Source organism: Sus scrofa, chromosome 1, assembly GCF_054392235.1.
Source record: "Sus scrofa isolate SSC_HxYL_T2T_F1_AM1 chromosome 1, Sscrofa_HxYL_maternal_Yorkshire_Landrace_v2.0, whole genome shotgun sequence".
NCBI lineage: Eukaryota > Metazoa > Chordata > Mammalia > Artiodactyla > Suidae > Sus > Sus scrofa.
The window spans coordinates 109,318,883-109,343,744 of record NC_139383.1 but is presented as its reverse complement, the minus strand read 5'-3'; the positions used below and the strand labels follow the sequence as shown (position 1 = coordinate 109,343,744).

Here is a 24,862-nt window from a genome sequence, read left to right as displayed (position 1 = left end):
AGCACACCTTGAAATGAGGATTTCTATGCAAGCTACTTGTGAAGGAAGTACTCCCCAAAGAAACTGGTAAGGACAGAGGAAGCATGATAGGAAAGGGAAAGAAACCAGCCAAGGTGCAATCTCAGGCAATGTCTCAGCCAGCATCTGCCTGATCCCAGCCTCAAGTGGACAATTTCAGCCACAGTTCTGAAGGGTTTTGAAGTTAAACCACCCCTTCTTTAAAGAGGAAATTCTTCTTTTGAGAAACATGAGAAACAGTTCCTGGATGGCTGCTAGACACTGGTAGTGACTGACTACTTAGTCACCATGTGACATAGAATGTGAGTTTCTCAGAGTTCCCAAACCTGTCATGGCTCAGCAGAAATAAGCCTGACTAGTAGCTGTGGCCTAGGCTGGCAACTGTAGCTCTGACTTGATCCCTAGCCTGGGAACTTCCAGATGCCACAAGTGTGGCCCTAAAAAGCAAAAAACAAACAAACAAAAAAAACAAAAACAGAGAGTGTGAGTTTCTCCTCCTAATGGAGGATTTCTGAAACACCAAGCAATAAATTCACATGTGCCCTGGTAGCAGTCCATCTACAAGAAGTAGTATTATGTAGTACTTAGTCTCGCCCCAAGTGTTCCACCTCTGGTCTGATCCCAATGAGTCCACCTCTGGTATGCGTGTCTTGTGTAATCCTCTCCCACATGGTGTCAAGGTTGGTCTGTCTGGCCGCCAGAATACAGCAGAAGTGATAGAATGTAACTTCTGAAGCCAGCTTATAGAGACATAATGTTGATGCCTTGTTTCCTCTCTTGGATCACTAGTTCTGGGACAACTTAGCTGCCATATCATGAAGACATTCAAGCAGCCCATTAAGAAGTCCATATGGCATGCAAATGAAGCCTCCTGCCAGCAGCTGGGGAGGAACTGAGACCCTGACCTCTGCTGTGTGAGGCAGCCACCATGGAAGTGTGTTCTCCAGCCCCAGTCAAGCCTTCAGATGACTGCAACCCCAAATGACACCTTGATTACAGCTTTATGAGAAACTCTGAGCCAGAACCACCCAGCTAAGATGATCCCAGATTCCTGATCCTCAAAAACTATGTATGATGATACATGTTTGTTGTTTTAAACTGCCATGTTTTAGTGTAGTTTGCTATGCAACTGATAACTGATATACAGCATAGTATATTTGAACAGGTCTTAAATTCACACATAAGTGTCATGAGGAAGTTCACACTCCAAGGGGCTATATCCATCACTGTGACACCCCTCCCTCAACTAATGGGGATTGTTCTAGAGAGTTTGAGTTTTCAGAACACTCTGTAGTTTATGTAGGCACCAGTGGAAATGATATAATGGGCTTTAAAGTCAATGCAGAAGGAAATTCCTCCTAACAGGGAGAACTTGAAGCTGTGTATCTCATTGTCTACTTTGCTTTCAAGCCTGCTTTGTGGCTGGGGTATGAAAACTAGGCTGGGCCAATTAGACACACTAGATGGGATATTACTCAACAACTTATGCCAAAAAAGCAGGAATTTATTCTTGTGAAGGTGGTGTCAATAGAAATAGCTATGAACCATTTCCAGTGATTGCAACAAAGTCCAGGTCTCAGAGGTTTTTTTTTTTTTTTTTTTTTTTGGTCTTTTTAGGGCTGCACACATGGCATATGGAATTTCCCAGGCTAGGGGCTGAATCGGAGCTGTAGCTGCCGGCCTGCACCACAGCCACAGCAACGCCAGATCTGAGCCACATCTGCAAACTACACCAAACTCGTGGCAACACTGGATTCTTAACCCACTGAGTGAGTGAGGCCAGGGGTCGAACCTGAGTCCTCATCAATAATAGTCAGATTCATTTCTGCTGAGCCATGATGGGAACTCCCAGGGTCCAGTATTGATGGTATCAGTGATAACCAGTATAAGTGGTATCTTCATGGCACAGGCGCCACAGAATCATTTTGGACATTTTTACTAGCCTTATTTTTATAGCACTCTAGGATATTCTGTAAGCTATCCAATCATTTAATAAATTCCTTCTATCAAAAACTGGCCAGAATTGATCTCTATTATTTTCAATTGAGAACTCTGAGTATGGGACCCAATTAAGTTTAAAAGCTTTTGTACAGCAGAGGAAACTGTCAACAAAGTGAAAAGGTAACTTACAGAACTGGAGAAAATATTTGCAAATGATATGACCAATAAGGGGTTAATATCCAAAATATATACACAGCTCATAGAAATCAATATCAAAAACAACAACAACAGATCAGAAAAATAGGCAGAAGACCTGGATAGACATTTTTCCAAAGAAGACATACAGAGAGACAATAGGCACATGAAAAGATGTTCAACATGGCTAATCAAAGAAATGCAAATCAAAATCATAATATCATCTCACACCTATCAGAATAGCTATTATCAAAAAGATGACAAATAACAAATATCGGTAAGGATGTAGAGAAAAGGGATCACTTGTACACTATTGGTGGGAATGTAAATTGGTGCAGCCACTGTGGAAAACAGTATGGAGGTTTCTCAAAAAACTAAAAATAGAACTACTATAAGTCCACTCCCAGGTGTATATCAGAAGAAAACAAAGACACTGATTTGAAAAGATATGTACATTCCAACGTTCATAGCAGCTATTATTTACAATAGCCAAGATATGGCCACAATCTAAATGTCCATACAACAGATGAATGGATAAAGATGTGGTACATGCAATGAAATACTATGTAGCCATAAAGAGAATGAAATTTTGCCTTTCGCAATAAGGATGGACTTGGAGGGTATTATACTTAGTGAAATAAGCCATACAGAGAAAGATAAAAAGTGTATGATATCAGTTATATGTGGAACCTAAAAAACACAATAAACTTGTGAATATAACAAAAAAGAAACAGACTCACAGATATAAAGAACAAACTAGGAGTTCCCGTCATTGCACAGTGGAAAGAAATCTGACTAGGAACCATGAGGTTGTGGATTCGATCCCTGGCCTCGCTCAGTGGGTTAAGGATCTAGCATTGCCGTGAGCTGTGGTGTAGGTTGCAGACGTGGCTTGGATCCTGCGTTGCTGTGGCTCTGGCATAGGCCAGCAGCTATAGCTCCAATTCAACCCCTAGCCTAGGAACCTTCATATGCCGAAAGCACAGTCAAAAAAAAAAGAAGAACAAACTAGTGGTTACCAGTAGGGAGAGGAAAGGGGGGAAGGGCAATGTAATGTAGGGGTGAGGGATTCAGAAGCACAAACTGCTATGTATAAAATAAATAAGCTACAAGGACGTATTGTACAGTATAGGGAATATAGTCAATATAAGTGAAGTATAACCTTTAAAAAATGTGAATCACTATATAGTATACCTGAAACATATATTATAGTATACCTGAAACATATATTATAAAGCAAGTATACCCCAATAAATTAATAAATTTTTAAAAAGAAATGTTAATAAAAGAACCCGCACAGATGAACTTATTTTCAGAACAGAAACAGACTCACAGACTTTGATAAAGTTATGGTTACCAAAGGGGACAGGTTGGGGGGGAAGGAGGGATGGACTTGGGGTTTGGGATTGTTATATGCACACAGAGGTATATGGAATGATTGGCCAACAGGGACCTGCTGTATAGCACAGAGAACGCTAGCCAATATTCTGTGTTAATCTATGTGGGAAAAGAATCTGAAAGAGAATGGTTGTGTGTCCAAGTAAAACTGAATCACTTTGTGGTACAGCAGAAGTGATCACAACCTTGTACATCAACTATACTTCAATGAACTTTTAAAAATGGGGGGAAAAAAAGAACCCTGAGTAACAGATTTGCTATCATTTATTCCCTCATATGACTATACTTCTTTCTGCCACCGGACTTTTGCACATTTTCCTCCATCTGTCTGCAATGGCTTTCTTCTCACTTCAGTTATTTCCTATTCAGTTTTAGGAACTCAGACAATTATACTTATTAAGGAAGACTTCTCTGATTCACCGCTAAATATTCTCATAGTATCACTGACCTGTCCTTCCCACGATCACCTTTGCATGGTGATTTGGTTAATATGCATGTTCCCTCTAGCATATACACTCCCTGAGAGGAAGGACTATTTCTGTTTGGGTCAACATATTTCCAGGGACTAGTCCTGCACTCAGCATGTAATAAGCACCCAATAGATATGTGTGGAATGAATAACTGAAAGAAAGAAAGAAATCAAAGATGTTTCTCCAACCATTCAAAGCATTAACATGAAGAATAAAATGAGCACATATGCAAAGCAGACATCAGAGGTTCTTGCATAGAGAAATAGATGTGGCTCAGATCTGGCTTGGCTGTGGCTATGGCTGCCGCTCTGGTGTCAGCTGGCAGCTGTACCTCTGATTCAACCCCTAACCTGGGAACTTCCATATGCTATAGGTGCAGCCCTAAAAAAGGCTAACAAACAAGCAAAAAAAACCACCTACATCTCTAGCAATTCCCTTGTGGTACATTGGGTTAAGGATCCAGTGTTTTCACTGTAGCAACTCTGGTTGCTGCTGGGGTATGGGTTTGATACCTGGCCCAGGGAATTCCACAGCCAAAAGCAAAAAAACAAAAAACCTATATCACTAAACTGAAAAGGACTTTTCGATTTTGTTCTACCTGTGGAAGGAATCAAATCACCCTCAGAATCCCAGCTTGTTATAGTGACAACTGTTCTTGATTCCTCCACATGAGTTCCATGCCTGTAAGAGCTCTCAAAGCTAAGAAATGCTTTTCTGTTCTTAGATTCATTCATACAGCGTAGGCTTGTGTGCAGACTTTCCCGTCCCCCTCACTGATAAATTTATTCAGTTTCACTCCTTGTTCCTAGCTTGAAGTACCAATTAGAAGCTGCTCCGAGGGAGCTGATATAAGCATATGTGACTGATTATACATAGTGACATGAGGATTTTCAAGGGAGGGTGAGGCATGTGAAACACAGGAGCACCCATAGAGTGAACTTGCATTTGGCACAGTCCCATCCGCCCACACACAGCTTCGAGGAGAGGTTGCCATGGCATTTCTTTGACAATGAGAAAGACTCCCTGCCTGAATGCTATTGTTCTTCTAGAGATTCTTCCAGCACCTGCAAGGCCTGTTTAAATGTCAGACCCCCAAAACAAGGCCCTTAACCACTTTGTTATTCACTTTGGCCCTTAGCAAACACAAAGCCACCAGTTACAGGACCTGACCCAGGCTCATCAAAGACATCAGGGCGAGATGCTTTCCATTCAGAAGGTCTTTAATAGCTAAATTTTATTCATTCACTTACTCTTTCATTAATTCAAAAAGGGCAAAAAGCTATTTTTTTAATCCATTAATTGCTACTTCTTCATTCTGTTTCATTTTGAAGGCGAAGATAAGGCAAAGGGTCTAAGTTACCTTTGCAAGAAGGCTGCTCAGTCCAAATTACATTTTATGTAACTCACCCTAATTAGGCTGCAAAACTGCTCAGCAAGGAATCCAGCTGTTTATTGTAGTGAAGTCTTCTCTCCTCCTGATGAAATGAGAGCAGCCACCCTTTTTTTTTTTTTGGTCAGAAAAAGCAGACCTGTAACACTAGGTAAATTATTCTTCCTACCAGTGTAGGAGGAAAATATAATAAAAGGAAGTCATTTATGCAGTAAAGGACAATCTAGCAGCACTAAGATAACACTCATCTAGATGAATTTTTTTTTTTTTTTTAAGGGCCGCACCTGCAGCATATGGAAGTTCCCAGGCTAGGGGTCTAATCAGAGCTGCAGCTGCTGGCCTACACCACAGCTGCAGTAAGGCCAGGTCAAAGCCACATCTGCAACCTACACCGAAGCTCAGGGCAACACTGGATTCTTGACCCATTGAGGAAGGCCGGGGATCAAACCCACATCTTCATGGATCCTAGTCTAGTTTGATAACCACTGAGCCATGACGGGAACTCACCTAGGTGAATCTTAATTCAGTTTCTTTATCTGGGAAAAATCATTGAGCAGCATCAGGGTCTTTCCCCACTACTTATAGGTCCAGGGAGCTCCTGGCAGTAGATTGAGGGCCTGCCTCAAAGATAGCATCATAAAACTGTTGGCTATCAGCCTCTCTGAGATGCAGTCCTGAAGTTTTATGAGGTGTATGAGTTTTTCTTTTTATATCCACTTCATCTGTGATTTTATTTGCAGCTGTAGGCCAAACAACCAGGACCTTCCTGAACTGAGACCTGAAAACAGCAATTTAATCTCTTTGCTTCCAAGAACACAAAACACTTGTGTGTTGTAAGGCTGGGTGATAGGGGTGGGGGTGGGGGGGTGTTGAGGATGGGGTGGAGGAGGATTTCTTTTTATTAAAACAGGAGAGTAAGCTGAATTTGTAAACTTGAGTTATATCACAGGTGCATCCACTTTCTAGCTGGGTCCTTTATCTAAATTACTTTCTCAGTTGCAAAATCAGAGTTAGATTGATAGTCTCTAACTATTGGAAATCAGAATGGAATTCTTTTAAACCAAACCTAAGCTATTTTAGTAAAACTGTTATTCATCAAAGACACAACTTCAGGGGAAAAAAAAGTAAATAACAGAGATGTTATGTCCTTTGCCAACAGATCAACAAATACTTAGTGACCACCTGCTTTATGCTAGGCACTTTCATAAGTTGGTTTGCTCCAGCTTGTTTTCTAGGTGGCTTCAGGAAAAGGACTCTAGGGACTTATTACTGTCAAGCTATGCAGACCTGGCCTCTCTAGGAAGTCTTAGTACTGAAACCCAGCAGGCACTGTGGGGCTCCTGGGCACAAAAGCCTAGGTCCCCCATTGCTTTTTAGGAAAAACAACTTTTTAGGCTTCATTCATCCTCCTGGATCTTCACGGAGTTCAAAACTGTTGCTAATCAGGGAAGGGAGGGTATACAGAAACTAGGGAGGAGGAGTAAAGAGACAACAGTGCAGCCTTGGGGCAGGGTCCTGGTCCCTTCTCAAAGAATATAGATGGGAGTTCCCATCATGGCTCAGTGGAAATGAATCTGACTAGCATCCATGAGGATGCCAGTTCAATCCCTGGCCTCACTCAGTGGCTTACGGATCCAGCACTGCTGGGAGCTGTGGTGTAGGTCACAGACACGGCTCTGGTGTAGGTCACAGACACGGCTCCGATCTGGCATTGCTGTGGCTGTGGCATAGGCCGGCGACTACAGCTATGATTCGACCCCTAGCCTGGGAACCTCCATATGCTCGGTGCGGCCCTAAAAAGACAAAAAAAAAAAAAAAGGAACATAGATAATAATATCTTTTGAGTTGTTCTGCAGCACTAAACCCAACAAATGGACAATGTTAATAATGGGTTCATTCTGGAAAGAAGGACCACCAGAACCAGTTCTGGGACCACTTAATACCAGCTCTGAAAAACAATGAAAGCTTGCATCTACCCTGATCCTTATCTGTGGCCCTATCTGTCACTCCAAAAATATAAAACCACCTCCTATTCTCTCCCAATGTAGTCTGTAGGGCATTAGCCGGCTGTGAGCCTCCTTCGCCTGGCAAAGCAATAAAGCTATTTTTTAATCCTTCACCCAACACTGTCTCTGCATCTCTATTCAGCACCGGTGGACAGAGACCGAGTTTCAGCAACGGTACCAAGTGGCTTAGTATGGAGTGGCTCTCAGCCTTATATGTAATATGAACAAGAGTGTCTGGGCTCAAGTGTCTTTCCTCTGGCTCATGTTTCTAGTTGGGCCCAAATGTACAACAGCCTAGCTGCCTGAGGCTAGCTAGCCTAAGGGCATTCAGTGGAGATAACTTAAAAATCTTTAACAATTGGTAAGGCCCTTGCTCTCATCAATCAAAATGAATACTGCCCATCTTGAAGGTCTCACTAGCGCAAACAGCTGAATATCAGTCCTGAGTTTAGGCTAACAGTGATATAGCACAATGCCACAGGGCCTTTGCGCATACTGTTCACCCTACCTGAAATGATTTCTCTCCCTTCTTCACTAAACTATGGCCCACTGACTCAGATAATTCCAATCCATCTGTGCATGAAGGTGCCCCAGAAACACGAATTTTCTATGCACACCCAACAGTCCTTGGTCTTGCTACTTCAGCAAGCAGCACTGATTAAATGCTAGCAGTATGTATGTCATTGAAATATTTATATCTGTAGTTCTCTATGTGACAGAAGTAGTTTAGCAAAATTTCCCAAGGATTCTCACCCCCTCCCCCATCTCCAAGACAGTTACTCATTTGGCTAGGCATGATCTCTTATGTCAATGAATTATATGCATAAACTAATATATGCTTTTGAAATCAGGTATGCTTCATGTAATAACATTGGCCTGCTCTTGAAAGTGGTTTGTAAGACAAAAATTTCTACCAGGAGTCATTACTTCCCATTGGTTTTCATTAGTATTTCAAAGCTAATGTTGCCACTGAGAAAACATTTGTCTTAAAGAACAGCTAGAAATACTATTCAACAATGAAAAGGCCACAAAGTGTCTGATTCCATTTGCATGACATGGACAAGACAAAACTTCAGGTACAGAAAACAGATGAGTGATATCTAGGGACTGGGGAAGAGGGAGGGAGATTGACTGCAAAGGGGCAGGAGGAAATTTTTCAGGGTGATAGAAGTGTATTCTATCTTGATTATGGTGGAGGTTACATGACTGCGTCAAAATTCAAAGAAGTACACATCTTTAAAGGGAGAATTTTATCATATTTAATTTTTATCTCAATAAACCTGACTTACAACAACAGCAAAAATTACAAGTGAAATAAATTTCCAAAACTTCGCATGCCAGAGTATGTACGACTTTCTAGACAGAACAATAGCGGGCTGGGATGAAATCTCCCTTTTTTATGGTACAAGTGTCCCTCAGTTTAAAAAGCAAGACATTTTATGTGACACCCCTGCCTGGGTCATGTCTAGGAAAGGAGGTTGGGGAAGGGCCTGGGATTGAGAGACATGTCCCCAAGGCCAAGTTGAAGGCCACATTGCTCTGTTGTCAGGCCATATGTGCAGGGCAGAGATGAGCTCAGAATAAATTCTGAGCTGAACAGTGGGAAGCAAAGTAGTAGACCAGACTGGACAGAAGCACAGAGAAATCTGGATGCTAGCATAAGGGGGAGAACATACCAAACTGGTGGAATAAACTGAGAGGCCAGCATGGAACCAGGCCCTAAAATGGTGGAAACCAGGGAATCTTGTCACTCAGAGCAAATCCTTGCCCCTTTTCATTCTCGATTTCATTAGATTCACACAAACACACATTCCAATAAGGGCAGTATTCACTGCTGTATTTTTGTCACCAAGAATAAGTCTCTGGCATATGTTAGCATCTCAATATATATTTCTTCTTTGTGTGTGTGTGTGTGTGTGTGTGTTTTAGGGCCAGTCCTGCAGCATATGGAAGTTCCCAGCCCAGGGGTTGAATCTGAGCTGCAGCTGCCGGCCTACACCACAGGCGCAGCAACTCGAGATCTGAGCCGAAACTGCAAACTACACCACAGCTCAAAGCAATGCTGGATCCTTATCCCATTAATCAAGGCCAGGGATCAAACCCACATCTATGGATACTAGTCAAGTTTGTAACCCACTGAGCCATGGTATATAAGATCCATTCCATTAAGAAAAAAATATAGGAGTTCCCTTCGTGGCTCAGTGGTTAACAAATCCGACTAGGAACCATGAGGTTTCAGGTTCGATCCCTGGCCTCACTCAGTGGGTTAAGGATCCGGCATTGCCATGAGCTGTGGTGTAGACGGCAGACGTGGCTCAGATCCCATGTTGCTGTGGCTCTACCATAGGCCAGCGGCTACAGCTCGCATTAGACCACTAGCCTGGGAACCTCCATATGCCGTGGGAAGCACCGCTAGAAAAGGCAAAAAGACAAAAAAAAAAAAAAAAAATATATATATATATATATATATATATATATATATATATGAAGTTCCTGCTGTGGCTCAATGGGTTACGAACCTGACTAGTATCCACGACCAGTACCCATGAACATAGGAGTTAAAAACTATGGGTTTTAAGTTAGCAAGGGCTAGATTCAAATCCCAGCCATGTGACCTTGTGCAATTTATGTCACTTCTTTGCGCCTGATAGTCATCTATGTAAAGGGGAGCTAATGCATCCTGGGGTCATATTGTAGACTGAAGTGGGAACCTGTACAAAAGGCTTAGCACAGTGCCAAGCTGGCAATAAGCACCAATAAACCAAAGGTCACAAATGAGCAGGTATTGATTATTGTAGCCGAAATCTACCTCACCAAAGTGTTATGGCCTACACAGAGATTTTTTTTTTTTAAGTTAATTGCCTGCACTTAAAAATTGGGAACTTTTACATACATAGCTGAATCTGGGGCTTCTCTTTAACCACTGGAGACTGGGCAACCAGAGACTAGAATTCACTGGAAGCCTCTATCTTTAGACAGGACAAGTGCTGTCCACTTTCGTGTTGGCCAAGCCCACATTCCCAGGACATCACCCATCTGGTCACTGCGGACCTGTGTGTTTATGCACCAGCAGTAAACGGTAGTGGCATGATTCATGCTTTTATGATGACATGGCTGCTATTCCACTCACTATTCCATTCCTTTTTTAAATGTTCACAGCCAATGGAGGGCAATACAGGTGCAATTTAAAATACAAAACAGCAGAGTTAATATTTAATAAACATTACACATGAGAGAAGCTTCTTTAAAATGAACACAATGCTGATAGATGACATGCTACTTTTACTGTTGGCATCATCCAATGTAAAGAGCAGGAGAGGAGTTCCCATTGTGGCTCCGTGGGTTAAGAACTTGACATAGTGTCTGTGAGGATGTGGGTTTGATCCCTGGCCTCAGTCAGTGGGCTGAGGATCTGGCATTGCCACAAGCTGCAGCATAGGGTGCAGATGTAGCTCAGATCTGGTGTTGCTGTGGCTGTGGCACAGGCCGGCGGCTGTACCTTTATTCCATCCCAAGCCCAGGAACTTCCATGTGGCCAGGTGCAGCCCTAAAAAGAAAAAAATAAAATAAGAGAGTAGGTGAGATGTCTTCAGCAGAGCCTAGGGACCCAGGTACCTGAGATTCACCACCTAAGCTGCAAAGACGCAGGAAAAGCACAAAGAAATGTCTTCTTTGGGAGTTACTGTTGTGGCTCAGCAGTTAACAAACCCAACCAGTATTCACAAGGACTTGGGTTTGATCCCCGGCCTCACTCAGTGGGTTAAGGATCCATTGTTGCCGTGAGCTCTGGTGTAGGTCGCAGACGCAGCTCCGATCCCACGTTGCTGTGGCTGTGATGTAGGCCAGTGGCACAGCTCCAACTTGACCCCTAGCCTGAGAACTTCCATGTGGCACGGGTGAGGCCCTAAAGAAAGAAAAAAAAGAAGAAGAAGAAGAAAGAAAGAAAAGAAAGAAATGGCTTCTTTCCCTGTGCTTCCAACCTCCCAGAGTATGAAGCCTGGCCTTGACTGACATACCACCGGAGGTGGTCCAGCTAAGAGTTAAGAGCGGAAACTACAGGGATAAATCACCCAAGTTCAAATCCCAGCTCCATGATATCTGGCTGCTAACTCTGCCTGTCAGTTCGGTGTTTTCCATATCCGTAAAAGGAAGATGAAATGAATCTATGTGTTCAGGGCCAACCTTACGGGTTTACGACAGACCCCCACCCCTCTCCCTAGAAAGGCCTCCTTCTTGGGGTTTAATGCCTACTCCCTCCCCCATCACCATTCTGAAGTTCTTAATGATTTTTATATTTGATTTTCTTGTGTTTTGTACTCAAAGTCTGATTGGACAATGGAGCACGTGCTAGGGACCTAGAGCCTCAGCCCGTGTGGTCCTGCTTCCCACTGGTAACCCAGGTTGGATCCTTGGCCACCTGCTCCCTGGGGCAGTGACAACAGTGAGGTAAGTGGGAAGATGTCCTGTGGGAACACAAATCGCTGATAACCAGCCCAGCCTTCAGGGGATGGGGAGGCAGCCTCCATGCTAAGTCTGAATGGCATACAGAGGAGGCTCACCATATCTGGAGGTGAGATGAGATGGCAGAGAGAGAGAGAGGCAAGTCTGGAAAGTTAAGTCAGAGAGGAAAGCAGAGGCTGGCCCGGAACCAACCTGTTCTAAGCCAGCTATGACTGCCAAACAGTCCTATTAACTCCAGCAAGAAAAACTCTGGACCTGGATGGAATTACAAAAGGTTTAGCACCTCCTTCCAGATTAAGTATGTTTATATGGCTTCTTGGTGAATGTTTCTAGATGATCAAATACCTGTGTTGCAAGAAATTTTCTTTCATCTAAATACTGAGGATCTCAAGGTGGCATAAACCATATTGATTCTTAGGGAAATAGAGACAAGAGAAATTCAAAATCAGATGGACATTAACAAGATAATGATACTTCAGCTTCTTTAACATTTTAAAGGATTCATAAATCCCTATGACTCAACAGAGAAGTCTCCATCTACAAACTCGAGTTATCATTGACAGCATGATAAGGAAAGCAGTAATAAGTTTATTGTAGCTTTAAATAACTAACTTGAACTTGAAAGGAATTCAAGTTTCCCCTCCCCCTGAATTATATGAAGTATTAATTTTCTACCGAATTCAACTACCAATTATGAAAAGTTTCCTTTAATTACCTTCTTCTGTTTTTGATAGTAAAGATTTTAAGAAAACATTCTGATTTTAACTATATGGCTAAACCTAATATCCATGGCTTTTTATTTTATTTTTCAAAGTTCTATAGAAACTTGGTAAATAATATCAACAAATGATAAAATAATATCAACAAATATCAAAATAAAAAATAATATCAACAAATATCATGGAAACATATATTGAAAACCTTATCTAGATGTATAAAAAAGAAAACCGTAATGCCTCTTCCTACTCTTGCTGCTTTCATAACCAATTTTTCTCAAATAACCAGGAAAAAAACTCTTCTTTTTGTATCACTTACTCCAACCTCAAATTCAGCTTAAGGAAGAACCCACTTTAGAGAAGTTCTAAAGCTAGAAAGAATTATCTATGTAGCTTGAAGACTTTTTTGAGATACTGTAATGCTGTTTATAAAAAATCTGGATGTCCCCAAATGCCAAACAATAACGAACTAATTAAATAAATACATCATATGAGAAAGCATGCAGCTATTTAAATGTTGTTATAGAATAGTATCTATAGCATGGGAAAATTTTTATGAGCTATTAAGTTAAAATAATCGGTTATACATATATTGCGCGAGCCTCTTTTATACCTGTAACAATATGCAGCTGGAAAGAAAACAGACTAGAAGAATGTAACCCCACTTTTAACGCTGGTTACCTTTGGGAGGGAGAGCATTTTCTAATGACTTTTTTTTTTTAAATGCTATGTGTAAGGCACCACATCTGGTACATTAAACCATGTCTGGTATTCATTTCTTAACTATGGCTCATACCTAGACTCTTGGTTGGTAGACAATTTGGAAATAACTTACGACTTTTTTTAAAAAAAAAGAGTGGATTCATATTTATCCTCACAATGACTTTACTGCTCACTTTACAGTCTATATACTCTTTTATTTTTTGGCCCAACCCACAGTATGTGGCACATGGAGATCCCAGGCCAAGGGTTGAATCTGAGCCTCAGCTGTGACCTACGCTGCAGGTGCAGTGGGGCCAGGGATTGAACACAAACCCCGGCAATGACTAAGCTGTTGTAGTCAGATGCTTAACCCACTGTGCCATGGCAGTGATAGTGATGGAGTAGACACAGGTAGCTGTAGAAATCCCAATAAGGGACCATAGATAGGGAGGGAAACCTAGGGGACTTTGGGAGATCACCGTAAGTTAATAATTGCTCAATAAAGCCATCAGAACAAGGCAGGTTTGCTTGACTAGTGGAGGTGCAAGAATTGTCTCAGGTGGTTGGGTGGGGGATGGGATGAGGCCTGCATTCAGGTTCAGCCCCAGGGAAGGAGTTTAAAGACCGCCCTTCTGCTGATTTGAATGCTGGATACCAAGGAAGGGCTAAACCTAGGAAAGGAAGAGGGGAGTTTTTTCCCACCCCCACTCTCCTTGGATGATAAAACTGTAGCCCACCTGATCCTCAGGCAGAGCCTCCTTTGCCTGCCCCCTTGCACTTCTCGCAGGCGTCTTATCTTAATAAATCTATTTCTTGCTTATCACTTTGTCTCTCACTGAATTCCTTCTGCACGGAGGCATAAAGAACCTGAACCTCAGTAAGTCCAGACACCAGGATTCTAATTTAAAACTGTGGGTTCAAATCCCAGTCTTGGTTTGGCCTAGGTTCAGGCCATTAATGCTGTCAGTTTCCACAGGAACTCCTACATATTCTTGTAAGCAGGAGAGTCAAGGGTGGGTAGAGACGTAGCTGGAGGTTGGGCATAATCCCGGATCTTTCCTGGGCGTGAGTCATCATGGGGATGTTAGAGACTGATGCTTCTGCTTGGAGCCCTCATCTAAGCACCCTCAGGCCTTGGCCTAGATATCACTTCCCCAGAACCCTTCATCGATCCCTTATTTATGTTAGGTGTTTCTGTATGTCCCTACAATATCCTGTACACGCACACCAAAGCATGCATTGCACTAGTATTTTTTACTTGGCTGTAATCCCTTCTAGAATATAAACTTCCTGGAAGCAAAACCTCTTATTTTTTTTTTAATTTTATTTTACTGATCCATTGATCCCCAGTTCTAACACAGCTAAGTCAAAGTGGATATTCAATAAACTTTGGTCAACTGGAGAAAGAGACCTATCTTGTTTCCCAGAGTGGAAAAAAGATGGAGGACCATGGTGTTAAAGGTCCCCCAGGATCTTCCACGGAAGCCAAGCGGGCTGAAAGGGTGTGAGGGAGCATGTCTCAGACCACATGTAGCCAGAACAAGAATAAGGTTGAATTTAGGAACAGATGCAGGATGAGCCAAAGGGGAGATAGAAAAGGTCATTCAGAGGTGGCCAAACTAGGAGGTTCAGTCAGATAAGGAAATAGTAACTAAGAAACTGGGGTGTTTCCGTCGTGGCCAAGTGGCAATGAGTCTGACTAGGAACCACGAGGTTGCCGGTTCGATCCCTGGCCTCGCTCAGTGGGTTAAGGATCAGGCGTTGCCGTGAGCTGTGGTGTAGGTTGCAGACACGGCTCAGATCTGATGTTGCTGTGGCTGTGGTGTAGGCCGGCAGCTGTAGCTCTGATTAGACCTCTAGACTGGGAACCTCCATATGCTGTGGGTGCGGCCATAAAAAGACAAAAGAAAGGAAAAGAAACTGGGTAGTCTCTTTCCATCCTTATCAAATAATCCCACACAATCCCTTATGGCAAGGAATAGACATTTCACCATCTAAGATTATAGCCTCCTAGAGGAGGCTCTGTCAAAATAACATGAGATTTAACCTTTTATAAAAAGAAACATTATACCCCTCCAAGGTTCTTAGGGCCCAATCTCTTAATATTGCAAATAAACTTTTTTTCGGCCCTACCTGTGACATATGGAAGTTCCTGGGCCAAGGGCTCGAATCAAAGCACAGCTGCAGCAGTGCTGGATCCTTAACCCACAACCCTGCATGCCACAGCAGGAGCTCCTTAACCCTGCATGCCACAGCAGGAACTCCACAAATATTTTAAAAGCAGGATTGCTTTTATCATTGTGTCTCTGCCCCAGTGGTATACACAAGCAGAAAATCACATCTCACACACATGAATTCCCACCCTGTGGGGTCAGAACACTGCTGTTTTCTGATCTCGACAGGGCACTCTGGGCTCCAGAACCAGGGACTATGACAGGTCACATGGCACAGAGTCTCTTCCAACTCAGAGCAGCTCAAGGCAGCAGAAAGAGTCAATATCCACCTCACGCCTCCCCCAAGACTGAAGTCAGGTTCACACTCACAAAGGGCAAAGGTATTTGGGAACACGCCTCTCTAAATCCAACCCCAACTCCCAGCAGACCCTCGGAATAGAAGAGAACCACCCACCTCCATGCCTTGCCCACACACAACCCCCAGGCTTGGGTGTTCCCATTTCAGGAACAAATGACAGTAGGATCTATCATCATCTCTAACTTGGAAAGGATTACCAGAAGTGAATCATTACTTCAAGCTTATTAATGCTGACAGCTGCCTCTATTAACGGGTCAGACCAGAGAAGAGAGAGATGAAGAGTGCTTTTCTCAATTATTCGCTTTGATAATAAAAGTATAAAGAGAAGCACAATTCTCTTACTGTTCTTCCAAGCCGAACAAACAGCCAGGATTAAGTCTATGTATACGTGTGTCCTGCTGAAAGAAATTCCTAGATCTATACAAATGTCTAAACAGAAAATTGTGGCTCTCATTTCTCTTTCCTCCCAGTAGGAAAATATTTATGAACTCTTCAGAGCACAGAGCAGGTGCATGACATTTTTTATCACTAGTGCTCCAGGGAAATAAGGGGTAATGGGGTTACCTTGCTGTTCTCATCAAAAAAAGTCTAGAGATAGCTTCCTAGGTTCCAGTTCTGGTAATGGAAAAATAAAATGAACTAATTCTCCTACAGATAACAATAGTAAACTCTATTCAAAGTATTTGCAAAAAAAAAAAAAACTATTTGAAGGCTCTAGAAAATGACCAAAAGCAGACAGAACTGGAAGGAATATGCTTCTTGAAGAAAATGTGAATTACACTAGGTAATTCCCACATTCAGAGAGGTTTCTCCCTAAAGGTATTATTCTGATGCAACCGGAATTCCCATCGTGGTTCAGCAGAAATGAACATGACTAGTATCCATAAGGACGCAGGTTCGATCCCTGGCCTCACTCAGTGGGTTAAGGATCCGGTGTTGCCATGAGCTGTGGTGTAGGTTGCTGACGCAGCTCGGATCCAGCATGGCTGTGGTGTAGGCCGGCAGCTGTAGCTCCAATTTGACCCCTAGCCTGGGAACCTCCACATGCCAAGGATGCAGCCCTAAAAAAAGAAAAAAGAAAGAAAGCTGCAAACTTACCTTGGTTTGCGGTATTAGAGGAAGGATGGTAGGAATGCCAGAGTGGCTAGGAAGAGCAGGGTGAAATCTTGGAAATGGAGGAGCCGCAGCAGGGAAAGTCTACTCATACATTTCACTCAAACCCTTGCCATGTGCTGAGGGAAGGAGAGTCTGTGAGAAGCACGTGCAAAGCAACAGCTGAAAGGATGCAAAAGCTGAGTAAAGCTATCAGCTGCTGCCCATGAAGGGGAAACAAAGTTGGATATTGAATCCTCCTGAGTGAGACGGGTTTACTAAACATTGCTGGCTCTCCATGGAAAGAAGGGCCTTAGGAGAAAGCAACCTGGGTCCCAGGACCGATGAGTAAACAGATGGGGAACATACACATGGTGGGATACCAGATGGGGAAGAAAGAAAGGAGAAGAACTATTTGAAGGAATAATGCATCAGGATTTTCCAAAATTAACAACAGATACCAAACCACAGGATCCAAGAATCTCAGAGACCATTGAGCAGGGTAAAATATTCCAAAATCGACACCCAGGCATATTACATTCAAATAGCAGAAAATCAGAGTTCTTGTTTTGACTCAGCAGGTTAAGAACCCAACATTGTCCCTGCGAGGATGCAGGTTTGATCCCTGGCCTGGCTCTGTGGGTTTGGGGATCTGGTGTTGCTGCAAGCTGGGTGGTCACAGATGCGGCTTGGATCCTATGTTGCTGTGGCTGTGACATAGGCTAGGAGCTCCCACATGCCGCAGGTGTGGCTGTAAAAAAGAGAGAGAAAAAACACACACACACAGAGAAAACCAAAGAAAATGAGAAATTCTTGGAAGGAGGCAGGGAAAAAAAAAAAAAAACAAAAAAAAAACCTTACTTACAGAGGGACAAGGATAAGAATTACACTGGACTTCTCAGAAACCAAGCAAACAAGAAGAGACTGGAGTGAAATATGTATGGTACATGGGGATTAAAAAAAAAAAAAAAAAGGGAGGAGTTCCCATTGTGGTTCAGTGGTTAACGAATCCGACTAGGAGCCATGAGGTTGCAGGTTTGATCCCTGGCCTTGCTCAGTGGGTTAAGGATCTGGCGTTTCTGTGAGCTGTGGTGTAGGTTGCAGACACTGCTTGGATCTGGTGTTGCTGTGGCTGTGGCTTTGATTCAATCCCTGGCCTGGGAACCTTCATATGCTGTGGGTGCAGCCGTAAAAAGACAAAAGGAAGTATCATTTACAAGCCAAGAAGAAAAGTGGAATCATAAAACACTCAGAATCAGATAAACTAGGAAAAAAAGGAAAGATTTTTAAAAAAGAAATGAAGGACAAACGTAACAAATAGAAAATAGTAACAAGTATGGCAGATGTTAGTCCAAATATGCCAATAACCACTTTAAATGTGAATTATCTAAATATACCAATTAAAAGATAGAGACTGACAGAATGAATTAAAGAAAATCAAGGGAGTTCCCGTCGTGGCGCAGTGGTTAACGAATCCGACTAGGAACCATGAGGTTGGGGTTTGGTCCCTGCTCTTGCTCAGTGGGTTAAAGATCCGGCGTTGCCGTGAGCTGTGGTGTAGGTTGCAGACGCGGCTCGGGTCTGGCGTTGCTGTGGCTCTGGCGTAGGCCAGTGGCTACAGCTCCGATTCAACCCCTAGCCTGGGAACCTCCATATGCCGCGGGAGCGGCCCAAGAAATAGCAAAAAGACAAAAAAAAAAAAAAAAAAAAAGAAAATCAAGACTCAACTATATGTTGTCTACAGGAGACCCACTTTATTATAAAGACACAGATAAATTAAAAGTAAAGGACTAGAGAGATGTGCCTTGTTAATAATAATCAAAACAAAGGTAGAGAAGTTATATTAATTACAGACAAATCCAACTTCAGAATAAGGAAAATTACTGGTGATAAAGAAGGGTGTTAATGATTAAGGGGTCAGTTCTCCAAGAAGATATAAAATTTTTTGTTGTTGTTTTGTTTTTTTAGGGCCGCACCTGTGGCATATGGAAGTTCCCAGGCTAGGGGTTGAATCAGAGCTACAGCTTCCAGCCTACACCACAGCCACAGCAACACAGGATCCGAGCCACGTCTATGACCTCCATCACAGCTCATGGCAACACCAAATCCTTAATCCACTGAGCGAGGCCAGGGATCGAACCCGCATCCTCATGGATACGAGTCGAATTCATTTCCACTGAGCCACAACAGGAAATCCAAAGATATAACAATCCTTAATGTGTATACACCCAATAACAGCAGTAAAATACATGAGGCAAAAAAAAAAAGGAACTGCAAGGAGAAATAGACAAAGCCACTGTCATAGTTAAAGACTTCAATACCCCTCTCTCAATAATCAATGGATGCAGCAGGCAAGAAATCAGTAAGGACATAGTTGAGTTGAACAGCACCATCAATCAACTGATCTAACTGACTTTTATAGTATACTCTATCAAAAAAAAAAAAAGAATGCTTCATCCAACAAAGGCAGACTATACATTCTTCTCAAGCTCACATGGAATAAACGCCAGGATAGACCACATCCCCTGGCCATGAATAACACTTAACAAACTTATAAAATAGAAATAATACAAAGTATGTCCTCAGATCAATGTGGAATTAAAGTAAAAATCAATAACAGAAAGATAGTTGGAAAATCACAAAATATTTGGAGATTAAATGACATTTCTAAATAACACATGGGTAAAAAAGGAGTCTCAAGAGAAATTTTGATAAGTTTTGAATTATTTTGAAGGAAGCAAAATGAAACTACAGTTTAGCAATATTTGTGGGATGCAGGAAAAGCAGTGCTCAGAGGGAAATTTGAAAGAGTACAGCCGCTTTGGGAAACAATTTGTCAGTTAAAACAAAACAAAAAAACTAATCATATAGCTATCTCAGGATCTAGCAATTGAACTCCTGGGAATTGCACTCCCAGATAAATGAAGACTTATGTTCCCACAAAAACCTGTACTTGAATGTTGATAGCAGATGAATTCATGAGAGCCACAAACTGGAAACAACTCAGCTGTACTTCAGCAGGTTGAATGATTAACTATGGTACAGCTACACACCAGGCCACACTACTCAGCAATAAAAAAGGAACAACCACCTGGGACTGAATTTCCAGAGAATTATGCTGCATGAAAATAGCCATTCTCAAATGGTATCATACTGTGTCATTCCATTTATACAACATTCTTGAAATGAAAAAATTATGGAAATGGAGTTCCCGTCGTGGCGCAGTGGTTAATGAATCCGACTAGGAACCATGAGGTTGCGGGTTCGGTCCCTGCCCTTGCTTAGTGGGTTAACGATCCAGCGTTGCCGTGAGCTGTGGTGTAGGTTGCAGACGCGGCTAGGATCCCGTGTTGCTGTGGCTCTGGCGTAGGCCAGTGGCTACAGCTCTGATTCAACCCCTAGCCTGGGAACCTCCATATGCTGCAGGAGCGGCCCAAAGAAATAGCCAAAAAAAAAAGACAAAAAAAAAAAAAAAGAAAAAATTATGGAAATGGAGAATGGATGAGTTGTTGTCAGGGGGCTAAGGGGAGTGGTGATGGTGGGCAGGGAGTAGGTGTGACTATAAAGGGACAATGTGAGGGATCCTTGGGGTGATGGATATCCTTCATATCTCAACTGTGTCAATGTCAGCATCCTGGCTATGATACTGCACTATGATTGTGCAAGATGTTAGTATTCAGGTAAAGAGTAAAGGGTACAGGGCTCCCTCTGTAACATTTTTTACAATTGCGCGTGAACTTATAATTATCTTAAAAAATTTAAGAAAAAGACCAGGGAGTTCCCACTGTGGCTCAGTGGGTTAAGAACTGACTAGTATCCGTGAGGATGTGGGTTTGATCTCTGGCCTTGTTCAGTGGGTTAAGGATCCAGCCTTGCCGTGAGCTGTGGTGTAGGTCACAGATCTGGTGTTGCCATGGCCACGGCGAAGGCCAGCAGCTGCAGCTCCAATTTGACCCCTAGCCCAGGAACTTCCATATACCACAGGTACAGCCCTAAAAAAAAAAAAAAAAAAAAAGACAGGGATGAGGGTTACATAGTTATATGCATATTCATTGACCTGTAACTTTAAGATCTGTGCATTTCCCTCTAAGTAAATTTAATCTCAATTTAAAAAAATAAACTATGTAGCCTCCTAGCTGCCTAATTTACTACTTTTCAATATGACAGGGCAAAAGAGCACTCAGAATAAAGAATTTGAGGTATAACTTGCCAAACACCATAATTTCTTATAAATTTCTCAGAATAAAGAATTTGAGGTATAACTTGCCAAACACCATAATTTCTTCTTCTCTTACCTGTTCCTTAGAGACTTGTCTTGAGTCAATTTAACTTGAACAAAATTCAAATGATATTAAATTATTTCTACTTTTTAATCATGTATGTAGTCTTGGCACCAGTCTGAGTAACACTGTTTGAAATACATCCAGGAAGAGTCCTCAATATCTTGAGTAACCCTCTTTTAGGCCACTTGTGTTAGTAGATATATTTATGGAATAATGGCAATGGTTTATTAGGAGATGAAATGTTTTGTAAAAGAAATAATTTAATATTATGAAACAAAACATAGCCCTATTCAGTATAGCACCATCGTTTGTTTTATGATTAAGCATAACATTTACAAATTGTGAAATCTTAAAACTATTTCTAGTAAGCAAAATTAATTAGAAAACTAAAGATTTTGGCTGAAAAAAATATTTTCATAAATGCCTTTAGTCAATGGAAGCTTATTTTTATTACTTAATAACTTAGAATTTCAGTATTTTTTTTGGTAAATTTCAACTTTCATTTTATTTATTTTTTGGCCATGCCCGCAATATGCATGTGTTCCTGGGCCAGGAATGGAACCTGAGCCACAGCAGTGACAATGCCGGATCCTTAACCACTAGGCCACCAGGGAACTCCCAGATATCAGTATTTCTTGATGCTTAATACTTTACAGATTCTTTGGTTAAAAGATGAGAGTTCCAGGTAATTATCAGCAGAGGGTTTTTTTTTTTTTTTAATAATTTGTTATAATCCTGCCAGAGAGAATATCCTTTAATTTCAACATAAGAATATTTTCCAGAAGTAACTGGGGATATTCAAATTATAGAATATTAAAATCAGAAGGTCCTGAGAGAAAGTTTCGTTCAACCATCTCAATACATACAGAAGAAAACCAGCGGCTGGAAAAGTGAAGTCACTTGCCTACTGTCTCAAATTTGTCAGTTAATGTGCATTCAGTAGATGTTTATTTAGCGCCCTCTGCTGGAAAGCCCAGTTAGGAGTGGCTGGAGACACCATTGTAAATAAAAGGTATAAAACACCTAGTTTCGGAAGTTTACATTGCAGTGGGGAGAAAGACAAATAAATAGTAAAATAAATAAATCATCAGAGGGACATATGTGCTAGGAATGAAAATAAAGCAAAGAAGGAGAGAAAGTGTTGCAGCGGGAGCCGTAAATTTAAATGTAAGGTGGTCCAAGAGGGTCTAAGGGATCAAACGACATTTGGGCAGATATAAAGGAGGTAAGGGGGAAGGTCACATGGGTGAAGGAAGAACTATCTGGGCAGAGGAAACAGCCAGTGCAAAGGTCTAGGGGACTTATGCTGGACCTGTTCCGGAGAGAGTGGCAGCCCAAGTGTGTAGAGCAGAGCTGGGAGATGGAGGAGTGGGAGATGGTACCACTGAGCTGATGAAGGACCCACCAAGGACCTCGCAGGCTTTTGTAAGGATTTAGCCTTCACTCAGTAAGAAACAGGGAACTATGGAAGGTTTCTGAGTAGCGGAGTGACCAACTCTACCTTTGGTTCATGTGGAAAATGGAAGTGGGGAGGGCAAGAAAAAACCCAGAGACCAGTTAGGAAGCTTTGAATTAATCCAGGAGTGGTTTGGGACCAGGGCAGTAGCTTATGAGAAGTGATCAAATTTTTGAAGGTAGAACCAAGAGAGTAAATAGCAGAGGTAGAACTAGAATCTGGTTTCTGATGCTTTAATTTTCTTTTTGATGTACCATGTGGCTGAATTATTTATTTATGGCCACACCCAGAGTCTATGGAAGTTCCCAGGCCAGGGACTGAATCTGAGCCACAGCTGCAACCTACACCGCAGCTGCAGCAGTGGCAAATCCTTTAACCCACTGTGTGGGGCCAGGTATCAAAATCCTTGCCTCAGCATCCAATGAAGCCATTGCAATCAGATTCTTAACCCACTGTGCCATAGTGGGAACTCGAATTATTTTTTAAAGTTGAAGAGAGTGTTCTCAAGAAATTGATTTCTGAGACACAAGTAAGGATGAGAGTTTCAATCTTTCGTATGCAGCAGAGGCATAGCTCACAATCACTAGCAAGAAAACTTGTGTAATTAGAATACCCACATTTGTCATGTTGACCCATTAGAAGGAAGGGAATTTTAATTACCTGAGTTTTGTGAGTTGCTGCATTGATCCTAGATTTAAAATATTAGTCTGAAATTGAAATAGTTGTTTAAAAGAAAAGGCAGGCAAATCAGCTCATCATTAAGTTAATCCTGCATTAGAAATGAACATCTGGACATCACCTGCAGGGCATACATTCTGCCCAAGCTTATTTGATAACATGGTTCTTTACAAGTGACACATTTTTCAGATATCAAGCGTAATACACTGTGTATCATTTCTCCATGTAAAAATTAGATGCCCTAATACCTTGCTTTGTGTGTAAACATAATGATATTTGCATCGAGCATAATTCAAGAAATTTCATCCAATGTATCAAGTTCAAACCCCAGCCCAGGCTCAGTGAGCAGTGCTGGGAAGCATGGATGCAGCAGCCTGAATTTCACAAGTGCCAAGTGACAGACAAGCCCATAAATGATGGCTAACAACCCTTCCTTCCTTCCCAGCTTCACGTCACCAGCCCACAAGTTCTGATCTATTTTCACGAAATGCAAATATCTAATCAATATGCGTGGTGCACATTCTAAATTTTTATTAGGAAAAATAACACTCATAAAATTAGAAAGAATACAATGAATGGTGTTCTAATCATCAGCTAGATGGAACATTTATTAACCCTTTGCCCTATATACTCTATGCATGTATGTATCTGGTCATATTGCTTGGCCATTTTAAAGCACATTACTTTATCCCTACATACCTCAAAATAAATCTCCAGAAAATGAGGATATTCTCCTACATAACCACAGGACTATTATCATACATAAGAAAATTGGTACTAACTCTTTCACAACCTCTAATATACAACCTATATTAAAATTTCCACAATTGTCCCTAAATCTTTTTTCAGATGGAATCAAAGTCCATGGTTTATATTTGACTATGCTTTGTCTCTTAATCTAGAACAGGACCCCTTTACTTTTTTCTGTTACTAGTTTTTTAAGAGACCAAGTTATATCTGGATTGGTCTGGTTGTTTCTTAACGATGACATTCAGCTTGTTCCTACAAACTAGATGATAGAGCTGAAGTCTTCAACAGATTCAGATTTAATTTTTTTGACAGTATTTCACAGGCAGTGCTATTTCTTATGGTGTCACATTAGGAGGCATGTAATGTCAAGATGTTCCACTATTGGGGATACTATGTTTGAGTAGTGTTTTCATTATCTCTTGTTGTATGGTGAATTACGCAAAAACATAGTGTCTTTAAACTACAATATTCATTTATTTTTAATGATGTCTGCAGGTCCTGAACTCAGAGCACAGCAGGGGCAGCCTGTCTTTGCTCCTTGATGTCTGGGGCTTCAGCAAGAGCAATTGAAGTTTGGGTACTGGAATAATTTGCTCATATGACTGGTAGTTGGTGGCAGTTAATGTGACCTCTCCATGGCACCTGGGTTACAGGGTTCCAAAGGCAAGCATCTGAAGGAAGAGACCAGATGGAATTCATATCCTCTTTAATAGCCAGCTTGTAAATCAGTCAGTGGCATTTCCTCTCCATTCTATTGGCTGAAGTAGTTACAAA

The 24,862-nt window shown here is 41.7% G+C and overlaps 1 protein-coding gene across 1 annotated transcript in view; it reads right to left on the bottom strand.

Moving 5' to 3' along the window:
- SMAD4 (SMAD family member 4) overlaps positions 1-24,862 on the bottom strand; it is a 651,075-nt gene that overhangs the window by 609,011 nt on the left and 17,202 nt on the right. The gene's annotated exons all lie outside the window — the stretch shown is intronic.